The sequence below is a fragment of the Gopherus flavomarginatus genome, chromosome 8, assembly GCF_025201925.1.
Source record: "Gopherus flavomarginatus isolate rGopFla2 chromosome 8, rGopFla2.mat.asm, whole genome shotgun sequence".
NCBI classification, from domain to species: Eukaryota; Metazoa; Chordata; order Testudines; family Testudinidae; genus Gopherus; species Gopherus flavomarginatus.
This window is the reverse complement of record NC_066624.1, coordinates 69,187,004-69,198,408: the sequence shown is the minus strand read 5'-3', so window position 1 is coordinate 69,198,408 and position 11,405 is coordinate 69,187,004.

Genomic DNA, 11,405 nt, shown 5'->3' with positions numbered 1-11,405 from the left:
TAAGGCATTAATTAAATCTGTGACTGAACTCCTAGTGGGAGAACTGTATGTTTCTGGCTCTGTTTTACCTGCATTCTGCCCTATATTTCATGTTATAGCAGTCTCCGATGATGATCCAGCACGTTGTTCATTTCAAGAACACTTTCACTGCAGATTTGACAAAACACAAAGAAGGCACAAATGTGAGATTTCTAAAGATAGCTACTGCACTCAACCCAAGGTTTAAGAATCTGAGGGCTGGTCTACACTGGGGGTGGGTGGGGGATCGATCTAAGATACGCAGCTTCAGCTACGTGAATAGCATAGCTGAAGTCGAAGTATCTTAGATCGATTTACCTCTTGTCCTCACGGCGTGGGATTGATGTCCGAGGCTCCCCCGTCGACACCGCTACTGCCGTTCACGCTGGTGGAATTCTGGAGTCGACGGGAGCACTTTCGGGGATCGATATATCGCGTCTAGATGAGACGCGATATATCGATCCCCGAGAAATCAATGGCTACTCGTCGATACAGCGGGTAGTCTAGACATACCCTGAAGTGCCTTCCAAAATCTGAAAGGGACAATGTGTGGACAGCTGCGTATTATTGCCTACGCCAACAAGGCCAAGGGCGGCAAATTTGCAGGGGTGGCAAATTTGCTTGTGACCCCTCCCCAACTCCGCCCCTTCCCCAAATCCCTGGCCTGCCTCCTCCCCCAGGCACACCATGCTTCCCTTCTCCCCCCTCCCTCCCAGGCTTGCGCGCGATAGCGCTGGGAGCAATGATTTCCCTACACCCCTCCCAGGGGGGGTGTACACCCCCCCTGAATTTCCCCAACACACTGCCCCAGTTTTGTGAGCTAGTTACATACCAGTTTAGTGACTGTTTGGAAATCTGAATTTAAACTGAAACATTAATACACACTTTAAAAGCTTATACAGTGTCTGATAAAATATGTGTATCTGAAAAAGTATAATAGATTTGAAAAGTATGAACATAGACTAGCTTCCTTGCTTCCTTGTACAGCTGTTGTTTTTATGATGTCAGTGCATTTATTTCGGTGATGTTGGCCAACCTAATAATTTCAAATAATGATTTGTAAGCAAAGTCTAAATGAGCTCTCCCTGACAGCTAGTGATGAGCTGGGGCTGTGGGGAAAGGCTTCAGGGACAGATTATATTTACATTCACACCTAATCTACCTAGATATTCAGCAAACAGATCTGTGTTGTCCAAGTGATAGATTTTGGCTGGGGTTGGGTTACAAACCACTTGAATGTGGGGGGAATGGGGGATGAAATGTTGTTCTTATTGTATGAGTAAAGGGCAGTAGAACTGTACTTAGCCTGTGGTGATTTGAAGACATCAAGAGAGAGGGTGGGGACATGTCCCTCTCCACAGTTTAAAGACAGAGCTGATTAGGCTCCATAGAGAGTCTTTTGTTCTGTTAAGTGACCACTGCAGCTGAAATCACTGACAATCAGGTCTAAGTGCTTAGTCCTGTTATGGGGACAGTGTTCCTGTGGGCAGAGTGTTTTTGTGTAAAAGACAGCCCAGACTGCACTAGCAGGAAGCGAGTTTCTCACACTGAGAGCTCAGCTGAAATCACTGAGAGCTGGTGAAACCTCAAGAGACCAACTCACAGAGGTCACAGTGGCAGGTGGCAGCAGAAGGTGACTGTGCAGGGCCATTGGCAACAGAGTGGTGGAGTGAACGGTGGCGCAACGAACAGACATGGCCAGAGCGAACAGTGATCAGCTGGAGGAACAAGCAAGGTGCCTTCTTGTTCCCCACCTGGAAGGTGTACTCACGTGAAAGCACCTCTGAACTCTAAGTCTCCACTGACCAGGGACAACGCCGGTGAGTGGAGTGCAGTGGATGGAAAAGTGAGGGGCATGTTAAATAAACATTTGTTTGTTGGACTATATTTTAGTCACTTTGCTTCAGAATGCTAGATTTGTGACTAGGAATGGAAACTTATATAAATATTTCCTAGTAGGCCAAGATTTTTAAAATGCATTATTTGCCAAGGTTGTTATCTCACGTTGTTGCTATCTTGGAAGGTCATTATGTTGGGGATTTTTGTACTAAACATTTTTATTATTATAATTAATTTTTACTTAAGAATGGTCATACTGGGTCAGACCAATGGTCCATATAGCCCAGTATCATGTCTTCTGACAGTGGTCAATGCCAGGTGCTTCAGAGGGAATGAACAGAACAGGTAATCAAGTGATCCATCCCCTGTTGCCCATTCCCAGCTTCTGGCAAACAGGCTAGGGACACTCAAAGCATGGTGTTGCATCCCTCCCCATCCTGTCTAATAGCCACAGATGGACCTGTTCTCCAGGAATTTATCTAGTTCTTTTTACAATCCTGTTATAGTTTTGGTCTTCACAGCATCCCCTTGCAAACAGTTCCCTGGGTTGACTTTATATTGTGTGAAGAGTATTTCCTTTTGTTTTTTTAAAACCTGCTGCCTATTAATTTCATTGGGTGACCCCTAGTTCTTGTGTTATGTGAAGGATTAAATAAAATTTCCTTATTCACTTTCTTCGCACCAGTCAAGATTTTGTAGACTCTATCATATCCCCATTAGTCATCTCTTTTCTAAGCTGAAAATTCCCAGTCATTTTAATCTCTCCTCCTGTTTCATACCCCTGATTATTTTAGTTGCCCATCTCTGTACCTTTTCAATTCCAATATATATATTTTTAGGATGGGTGACCAGATCTGCACACACTATTCAAGGTGTGCGCGTACCATGGATTTATATAGAGGCAATATATTTTCTGTCTTATTATCTATTCCTTTCTTATGATTCCCAACATTGTTTGCTTTTGTGACTACTGCTGCACATTGAGTGGATGTTCTCAGAGAACTATCCACAATGACTCCAAGATCTCTTTCTTGAGTGTCAACAGCTAATTCAGAAGCCATCATTTTGTATGTATAGTTGAGATTGCTTTCCAATGTGCATTACTTTGCATTTATCAACATTGAATTTCATTTGCCATTTTGTTGCCCAGTCACACAGTTTTGTGAGATTCCCTTTGTAGCTCTTCGCAGTCTGCCTGGGACTTAACTATCTTGAATAGTTCTGTATCATTTGCAAATTTTGCCACCTCTCTGTTTACCCATTTTTCCAGATGAGTATGTCGAACAGTACTGGTCCCAGTACTGACCCCTCAAGGATACCACTATTTATCACTCTCCATTCTGAAAACTGATAATTTATTCCTACCCTTTGTTTCCCATCTTTTAATCAGTTACTGATCCATGAGAGGACTGCCCTCTTATCCCATGATGGCTTACTTTTCAAAAGTCAATTTAAATTAAATACATTTTTTAAAATTTTTTTTTTTTTTTTTTTTAGAAATCTAGATCTGTTATGTGTTTTGGTGTAAGTTGAATTTTCTTATGTTAAATTAAATACTTTTTAAAAAATGTATATTTCTTTAGAAATCTAGACCTGTTATGTGTTTTGGTGTAACTTGCATTATTTTTATGTTAAATTTGCATAATTCTAACAAAACATTTACTTTATTCATATTTCTTTTATTTATCTCATTGGTCCTGACACCTCCCCTGTAAATTCGAACACCCCCCCTAATTTCAATTCCTGGGGAAACCACTGGCTGGGAGGGAGGGAGAAGCGAGTAGCGATGTGCTTGGAGAAGGCAGAGCAGAGGTGAGCTGGGGCCCACGGGCGCGGGGAGTAACCTGGGGGGGCTGGGAACTGCTGCCTGCCCCAGCTCACCTCTGCTGCCGTCCCCCGAGCATGCTGCAACTCCCCTTCTGCCCCTTCCCTCCCAGGCTTACTACAGGGGAACAGAGGTGAGCTGTCATGGGGGGAGGAGGGTGGCAGTTTTCTGAGGGCCTAGGGGCACCAAATTTGTTAATCAGCCACTGGACGTGGAGCATGCTTTCAGAAGTCTTAAAAAAGCAACACTCTGATGCGGAAACTACAGAACCCAAACCACCAAAAAAGAAAATCAACCTTCTGCTGGTGGCATCTGACTCAGATGATGAAAATGAACATGCATCAGTCTGCATTGCTTTGGACTGTTATCGAGCAGAACCCGTCATCAGCATGGACGCATGTCCTCTGGAATGGTGGTTGAAACATGAAGGGACATATGAACCTTTAGCATATCTGGAACGTAAAAATTGTGGCAGAGCTCTGACCTTGTCCCTGTGGGTCCTGCACTTCTAGGCGGTTTATGCTAGCCTCAGTGGCTCACTGTGACCCTCCACGTAGCCCTTCTCTCTCTAGGGCCAGGGTTATAGTCTACTGAGCCCTTTCCATTATAGGCAAGCAAGGAGGTTGGTGAGAGAACTCTCACAGTCTCTGTTCTCCCTGGGGGCTTATTTCAGAACAGTTTAGCCTCCTGGCCTGACAGGGGCCTGACTTCCCCTCCCAGGAGATGTTCCTGTAGTGGTGGGTTTGGGGGAACCTGGGCCCGCCCTCTACTCCAGGTTCTGGCACAGGGACCCTAATGGTAGCAGCTGTTGGCTGCCAACCTTTCACTGCCAGAGTTGCTACATTTCCCTGGGCCAGTTCCCCACAGCTCTCCTGCTTCTCCCTTCTTCACCCTTACCTTAGGACTCCCTTACCAATGGTTTGAGGTGTCTGCATTAACCAGCCCTTCAGCCACACTTCCTCTCCTCTGGCTCCCTGGCTCTCTGCCTGACTGGAGTGAGCCCTTTTTATAGTATCAGCAGGGCCTTAATTAGAGTCAGGTGGTCACATTAGCTTAATGGCCTCACTTGACTCTTTGCAGGTTAATTAGAGTCAGGTGTTCTCATTAGCCTGAACAGCCCCTGCTCTGGTCAGTCAGGGAACAGAAAACTGTTAATCCAGTGGCCAGTATATCTCCCTTCTGCTATTCTGCTGTACCCAACTGGCCTGGGTTTATCACAATATCTTGTGACACCAGCTACAACAGTGCCATGCAAACGTCTGTTCTCACTTTCAGGTGACATTGTAAACAAGAAGCAGGCTGCATTATCTCCTGCAAATGTAAATAAACTTGTTTGTCTGAGTGATTAGCTGAACAAAAAGTAGGACTGAATGGACTTGTAGGCTGTAAGTTTTACACTGTTTTATTTTTGAGTGCAGGTTTTTTTTGTACATAATTCTACATTTGTAACTTCAGCTTTCCTGATAAATAGATTGCACTACAGTACTTACACTTTGGATCATTATCAAGTGGAACCCATCATCAGCATGGAAGCTGATGAAGTCCTCTGGAATGGTGGTTGAAGCATGAAGGGATATGTGAATCTTTAGCGCATCTGGCACATAAGTATCTTGAAATGCCTACTACAACAGTGCCATGTGTGAACACCTGTTCTCACTTTCAGGTGACATTGTAAACAAGAAGCAGGCAGCATTATCTTCTGCAAATTGTAACCAACCTTCTTTGTCTGAGTGATTGGCTGATTAAGAAGTAGGACTGAGTGGACTTGTAAGTTCTAAAGTTTTACATTGTTTTATTTTTGAATGCCTTTTTTGTACATAATTCTACATTTGTAAGTCCAACTTTCATGATAAAGAGATTGCACTACAGTACTTATATTAGGTGAATTGAAAAATACTATTTTTTGTTTTTTTAAGTGCAAATATTTGTAACATTGTATTCTGTGTTGTAACTGAAATCAATATATTTAAAAATGTAGAAAACATCCAAAAATATTTAAATAAATGGTATTCTATTATTGTTTAACAGCATAATTAATCATATGCTTAACAGGGGGTGGGTTTGACACCCCCTACTCCCCAATAATAATTTTCCAAGGAAGAATTGTTATGTTACTGTTCAGCAAGCCAGTGCACTGTAGATTCACACTGTCTTATAGATAAAAAATTCAGGTTCTGGCCCATAATTATGTACTCAAATCCCATTCACTCATTGGGAGTTTGGTTGAACAAGGAAAACAGTATCAGGCTCATTCTGTTTTTAAAATATTTCTATTACACTAAAAAGTCTCAGCCCTACATTTCAGAAGGGAACATTTTTCTTCCAAACACTTGTAAATTTTGTAATCTATTAAAATAAATATATTTAATGATCCATTAAGAAAATTTGCAACGAATTATAAGCTTAATAGATGCAACAAGATCAAACAGACTTTACACCAAACAGACCAATACCCCAGATTAATGGGTTTTGTAGGCTACATAGCTATGGATCCAGGATCATAAGATTAAAACTTTATATAATGCGCTACCCAACATTTTTAAGTCTAGTCAAAGTTGGACATATATCCACCTTCATTAGAATGCAGTAATTCAAAACACAAGATGTTCGAAAGTCAGGAAATTCTGAGTTTAGGTTCCACAAACAACCTGAACTCTAACCCCATATCCACATCCAGCCTTCTCCTAATAGGGATGTAAGTACAGTTTTAAGAACCTTTTCACCTCAGTGACTATAAGTATTAGTACTACATGTTGGATGGATGTGATACCATCAGCTCCAAACAATATTTGTAGACTGAGTAGAGAAAAAGTGCATGTCTGGTTTGAATCTGGAGGATGTAGTATCAGTCACATTAGCAGGGTGGATAGATATAAGGTGGATGAAACAGATTCAGTTCTCTGAGTGGCGAGGTATGTGAGGTATCAGATGAAAGATGTTTAGCTCTTTGGACCATTACAGAGAAAAAGTAGTGGTGGGGTTAGAGCTATCCTAAGAATGGGTTGCTGTTATTTGTAACTCATGAAGAATGAGTAAGTAAGAGGAGTGTCTTGTCTCCAAGCAGTGTTTAGGAGTCAGATGGTTGGTCACAGATGAATATGTAATGTGGAAGGAGATAGTAGGGGTCTATAGCCCTTACTGGAAATACAGAGGTCTCCTATAGTTTACAGTAGGTTGGGAAAGAAAGCCAGAGTTTCCTGCCTTGCAAATATTTAATTTTTCATCCGCAGAGTTCTAATGAGGTTTTATTTAAGAGATAGTAGATAAAGTTTAATCCATGATAAGTATTAAATATTCTCAATCATTGGAAAGGCTGCAGAAATTCAAATGTCTGTAAGTTCAACAGATGCCACTCTAGTCAATTACATTTAAAATCAAAGGAGTGGTTTTTGACTCTTGTTCTAACCCTTCTTGAAGATTCCCCTTCACATCATCCCTTCCCTGCCTTGCTATTATGATGCAATGTTGCTATGAAAGCCATCTCCAAAAGTGACAAGGTAGCTCACTCTCCAAGCTCTCTAGCTTTTCAGTGACAACAAGACTGCCAGATCTGATGGCTGATTTGCTCTTGTACTTTGCTCTTGTACTTTCAATTATGTAAAAATGTTTATGAAAAGTGCTTGTTTGACATTTCTAGAATTAAGTTATGAAGACATTTGCAATGGAGACATTTACAAATGCTAATAATTGAATAATTAAGCACTGTTTACAGTGTTGTTGTAGCTGTGTTGGTCCCAGGAGATGAGATAAGATGGGTGAGCTAATATCTTTTACTGGATAAAGCTCAAAAGCTTGTCCCGTCCCACAACAGAATTTAGTCCAATAAAAGTTATTACCTCACTCACCTTGTCTCTCTAATAATTAAACATGTTCTGGGACTGTCCAAACAAGACTTTGGCATAATGTTCTGACAACAGAATCAAGGGAAGAGTCCAATCATCTAGCAAGGGTAGCTCTGCTGACCATATCAAATTAAGAACTACAATTTTAAAAGGTTTTTCATGCCTTATAGGAGGGCAAAGAACATACTCGAGATTAGAAAGAAACTTCCTAACCAAAATGTTTGGTAGATCGCAGACATGACAGTAAAGGTTATAAAAGAAAAATATTAAGGCTGGAAAATAAGTTAGTGAATTCTGGTAAGACCCTGGAAAGGCTTCCAAATGTTATTGGGGATGGGGGAACCACATCATGAACAAGAGGAAATATGAGCTGTGCAAGACTCTTCACATTATGAAACTCAATTCTCTTTTATTCTTTTTACCAAATTAGCTGTATTGTTGAATGAGGGGGTGGGAAGGTATATAAATGAACAGTACTAGCTACAATGTTGCTTTCACTTCTAAAAGTATTGCAATAAATGTTTTTACAACAGAAATATGTGGCCTGGAACCTGCTCCTTGCTTAATTCAAGCAAATTCTGAGGATGACCCCTGACCACTAGTGCAGATTAGAAGGAGATAAAATACAGATTTAAAACAAAATGCAATATATGAACACACAAAGGAGAATCACACAGCAAGGTTAAGGAGGTTGCTTCAGGTCACTGTCTAGTATTCATCTTAGCAGATAAAATCCCCATCCAGTTAAACAAGATGCAAATTCAAAAAAGGAAACAAATCTTAATTCATTCCCACAATCTGCAAGTGGACTGCTTTTCTGCCTCTATCCCTACACTTGATGAGGTTACTTTTATTTGGCCGGTGACCACTTGTGATTCCTATGATTAAACTACTAATATATGCAAATAACATTAATCTTTTACCACTACTTTGCCCATCACCCTACACTCATGTCTCTGTTTATCCATTTATTGCATTTGTCAGTCCTACATTGTGAGTTCTCTGGGGCCAGGCAGGGACTATTTTACTTGCCTATTCACTGCCATGGTCCCTGATTTGGACCTGTAAGCACTATAAAAGCCATCTCAGACTCTGCTACTTCCTATTGCAGTCCAGTTCTTCCCAAACCTGACACCCCCTCAGTATTTCTAACGCCAAGCAACAAAAAAATGCAAGTTGGGTCTAAAAAACCAAAAGATTGGTTTAAAAAACCATGAGATTTAAAATAAGATATATTTATTTAATTATAGTTTATATTCTTTCACTTGAGTCATGTTTTCAAGCTTTTCTCCACAATAGAGCTCTCAGAAGCTGCTTTTTGTTTTATGAATGAAAAATGAGCTTGTTACATAATCACAAGATTTCAGGAGCTGGGTTTATATATAACAGCTATTGTGAACCCCAGGATAAAAAACTGCGAGAGTATAACAAGCCCCTGTCTCACGCTTAGCAGAATTTGATTTTTATTTTGTTTTCATAATTTTGATGGATATCAATATGTATTTTAAAGATTTTTCCACAATTTTTATCAATTTACATTTTCACAGTGCAAGAAATTATGGGGGAGTCAGACAACAATTATTTAATGACAGTTGTTGAGAGTCAAAAAGTTAAAGCTTTGCTACAAACATTGTCGCCATCACATGTCAACATATACAAAGTAAAAATCTCTAAATCAACCCAGTGGTGGATTAATGATTTTGCTGCCCCAGGCCCTGAAATAATTGCTGCTCCTGGCCTAATATGAACGTGTTTTAGTTTTTTTACAAATTCATTTGACCTAAAATGAATCTAAATATCATTAAAATAATTGAACATTTACAAGTTTTATTATAAATAAAATTAGAAGTCCAGCGGACCCTTGCTTGAATGCGCATCTGTATAGCGCGATTTCGCTTATAGCGCAGGATCACACATGGATCCAAAATTGAGAACCGCTTAATTTCTTCTCTCCGGTCATATTATTAACGTTTAGAATTTCTCGCGAGTATGTTTACTAAATGGCGTTGCGCCGTCGCTGGTGGTTTTAATATGCGCTATGATTGGTAGAATCATGGCGTCACTGATATTGATTACAAAAATGCTACTATTACAAATTTGCAACCCCTGAAAATTTGCCGCCCTAGGTGATAATATGCCACTGAATCACCCTCTAATATGTTCTCAAACAGCATTTTTCTTACCATGTCTGAGCTGTACATTTTGATTGTTACCGATGGAAATATTTTTCCCGGGACTTACATGTGCCCTCAGTGAGGGAAGATTGAAAAAAATTGGCTTGTTTAGTCTGGAAAAAAGAAGACTGAGAGGGGACATGATAATATTTTTCAAGCACATAAAAGGTTGTTACAAGGAGGAGAGAGAAAAATTGTTCTTCTTAACCTCTGAGGATAGGACAAGAAGCAATGGGCTTACATTGCAGCAAGTGAGGTTTAGGTTGGATATTAGGAAAAACTTCCTGTCAGGGTGGTTAAGCTCTGGAATAAATTGCCTAGGGAAGTTGTGGAATCAACGTCACTGGAGATTTTTAATAAAGGTTAAATAAACACCTGTCAGGGATGGTCTAGAGAATACTTAGTCCTGCCATGAGTGCAGGGGACTGGACTAGAATACCTCCTGAGGTGCCTTCCAGTCCTATGATTCTACTGTTGTAAATGTCCTGTGTCCCCTGAGCATGAGCCATTAAAGCTGCATGTTAATATAGTGCATTGTGATGGTGTCACATAATGACTGTGCCCCAGGACATATAATAGTGTCCTGCAGTGAGGCATCATCACAACTAAAGATGCGAACAATGCAACACAGTATCATGGTGCCCTGGCTATCATGCCAGCAGCATACCAGAACTTGCCATTGATGCACTTCATGTGTTGTGCTTTATACAACACATCCATACAGACAGAGAGACCATTCATCCCAGCCTGAAATGCAGCTGCTCCTGGGGTGGAACTTGGCAGCCAGTTTGCACCACAACGGTGTGACAGAGGCGAAAAAGTGAAAAAATGTTTCCTCCTGTCACAACTGCAGGAGCAAGATGGGTCAGCAGGATGCAATCGCTCATGCTGGCCAGGACAGGAGGGTTAAGCAGTGAGGAAGCGGACACTTTAGTGATCACACATGGTCAGGACATTGGTTTTAAGCTTCCTGAGAGATGGTGGCACAGTGTCCCCTGAGCATCATGCTTTGGCACTGGCTCAATACTGACTCTGAGGGAAGGTTTCGGCCTTCTGCATCACCAGCCCAGGAGCAAGAGCTCACCCAGGACAGCTCAGGAGGTGTTTGCCTTCCCTGCCGTGCGGCCGCCTCGCTCTGTATGGGGTTGCCGGGGTCCCTCCCCCCCACTCACCTGTGGTGGGAAGTGGAGCGACCAGCTCCAGCCAGCTCTACTCCGCCAGCTCCCAGCAGTGGGGCTCCGCTTCCCGCCCCCAGTGAGTCTGTGGGGGGTAGGGGGTTCCTCAGTCCCCTCCCCCTGCCGCGCTGGGGACTGCACTGCCACCCCTTCCCCCCTCCGCAGAGCCCACCCGCTTGGGTGGTGCACGCCAAGCGGGGCTTGGCTTAGTGAGCCTGGCAGCTCTGGGAAGGCGGGAACCTCCTCCTCCTCATCACCCGGGGGCCAAGCAACCAGCCGCTGCAGCCCCGGAGCGAGCGAGCGAGTGAGCCGGACTAGGGCTGCAGGAAGGCTGTGTGGAGTTGAGAGCCAGACGATGGCTGTACACAAAACTGCCTGGAAAGACACCACTTTGGAAAATGTGCTCAGGGGAAGCGGCTGCCCCCATCCCACCCCTACGCTATTGGCTGGTCGCCAGAGCTGGTGCTGCCATGTATGCAGCACATGCAGCTGCCCAGGGCACCATGAAATTTGGGGAAGTTTGGTGCCCCAA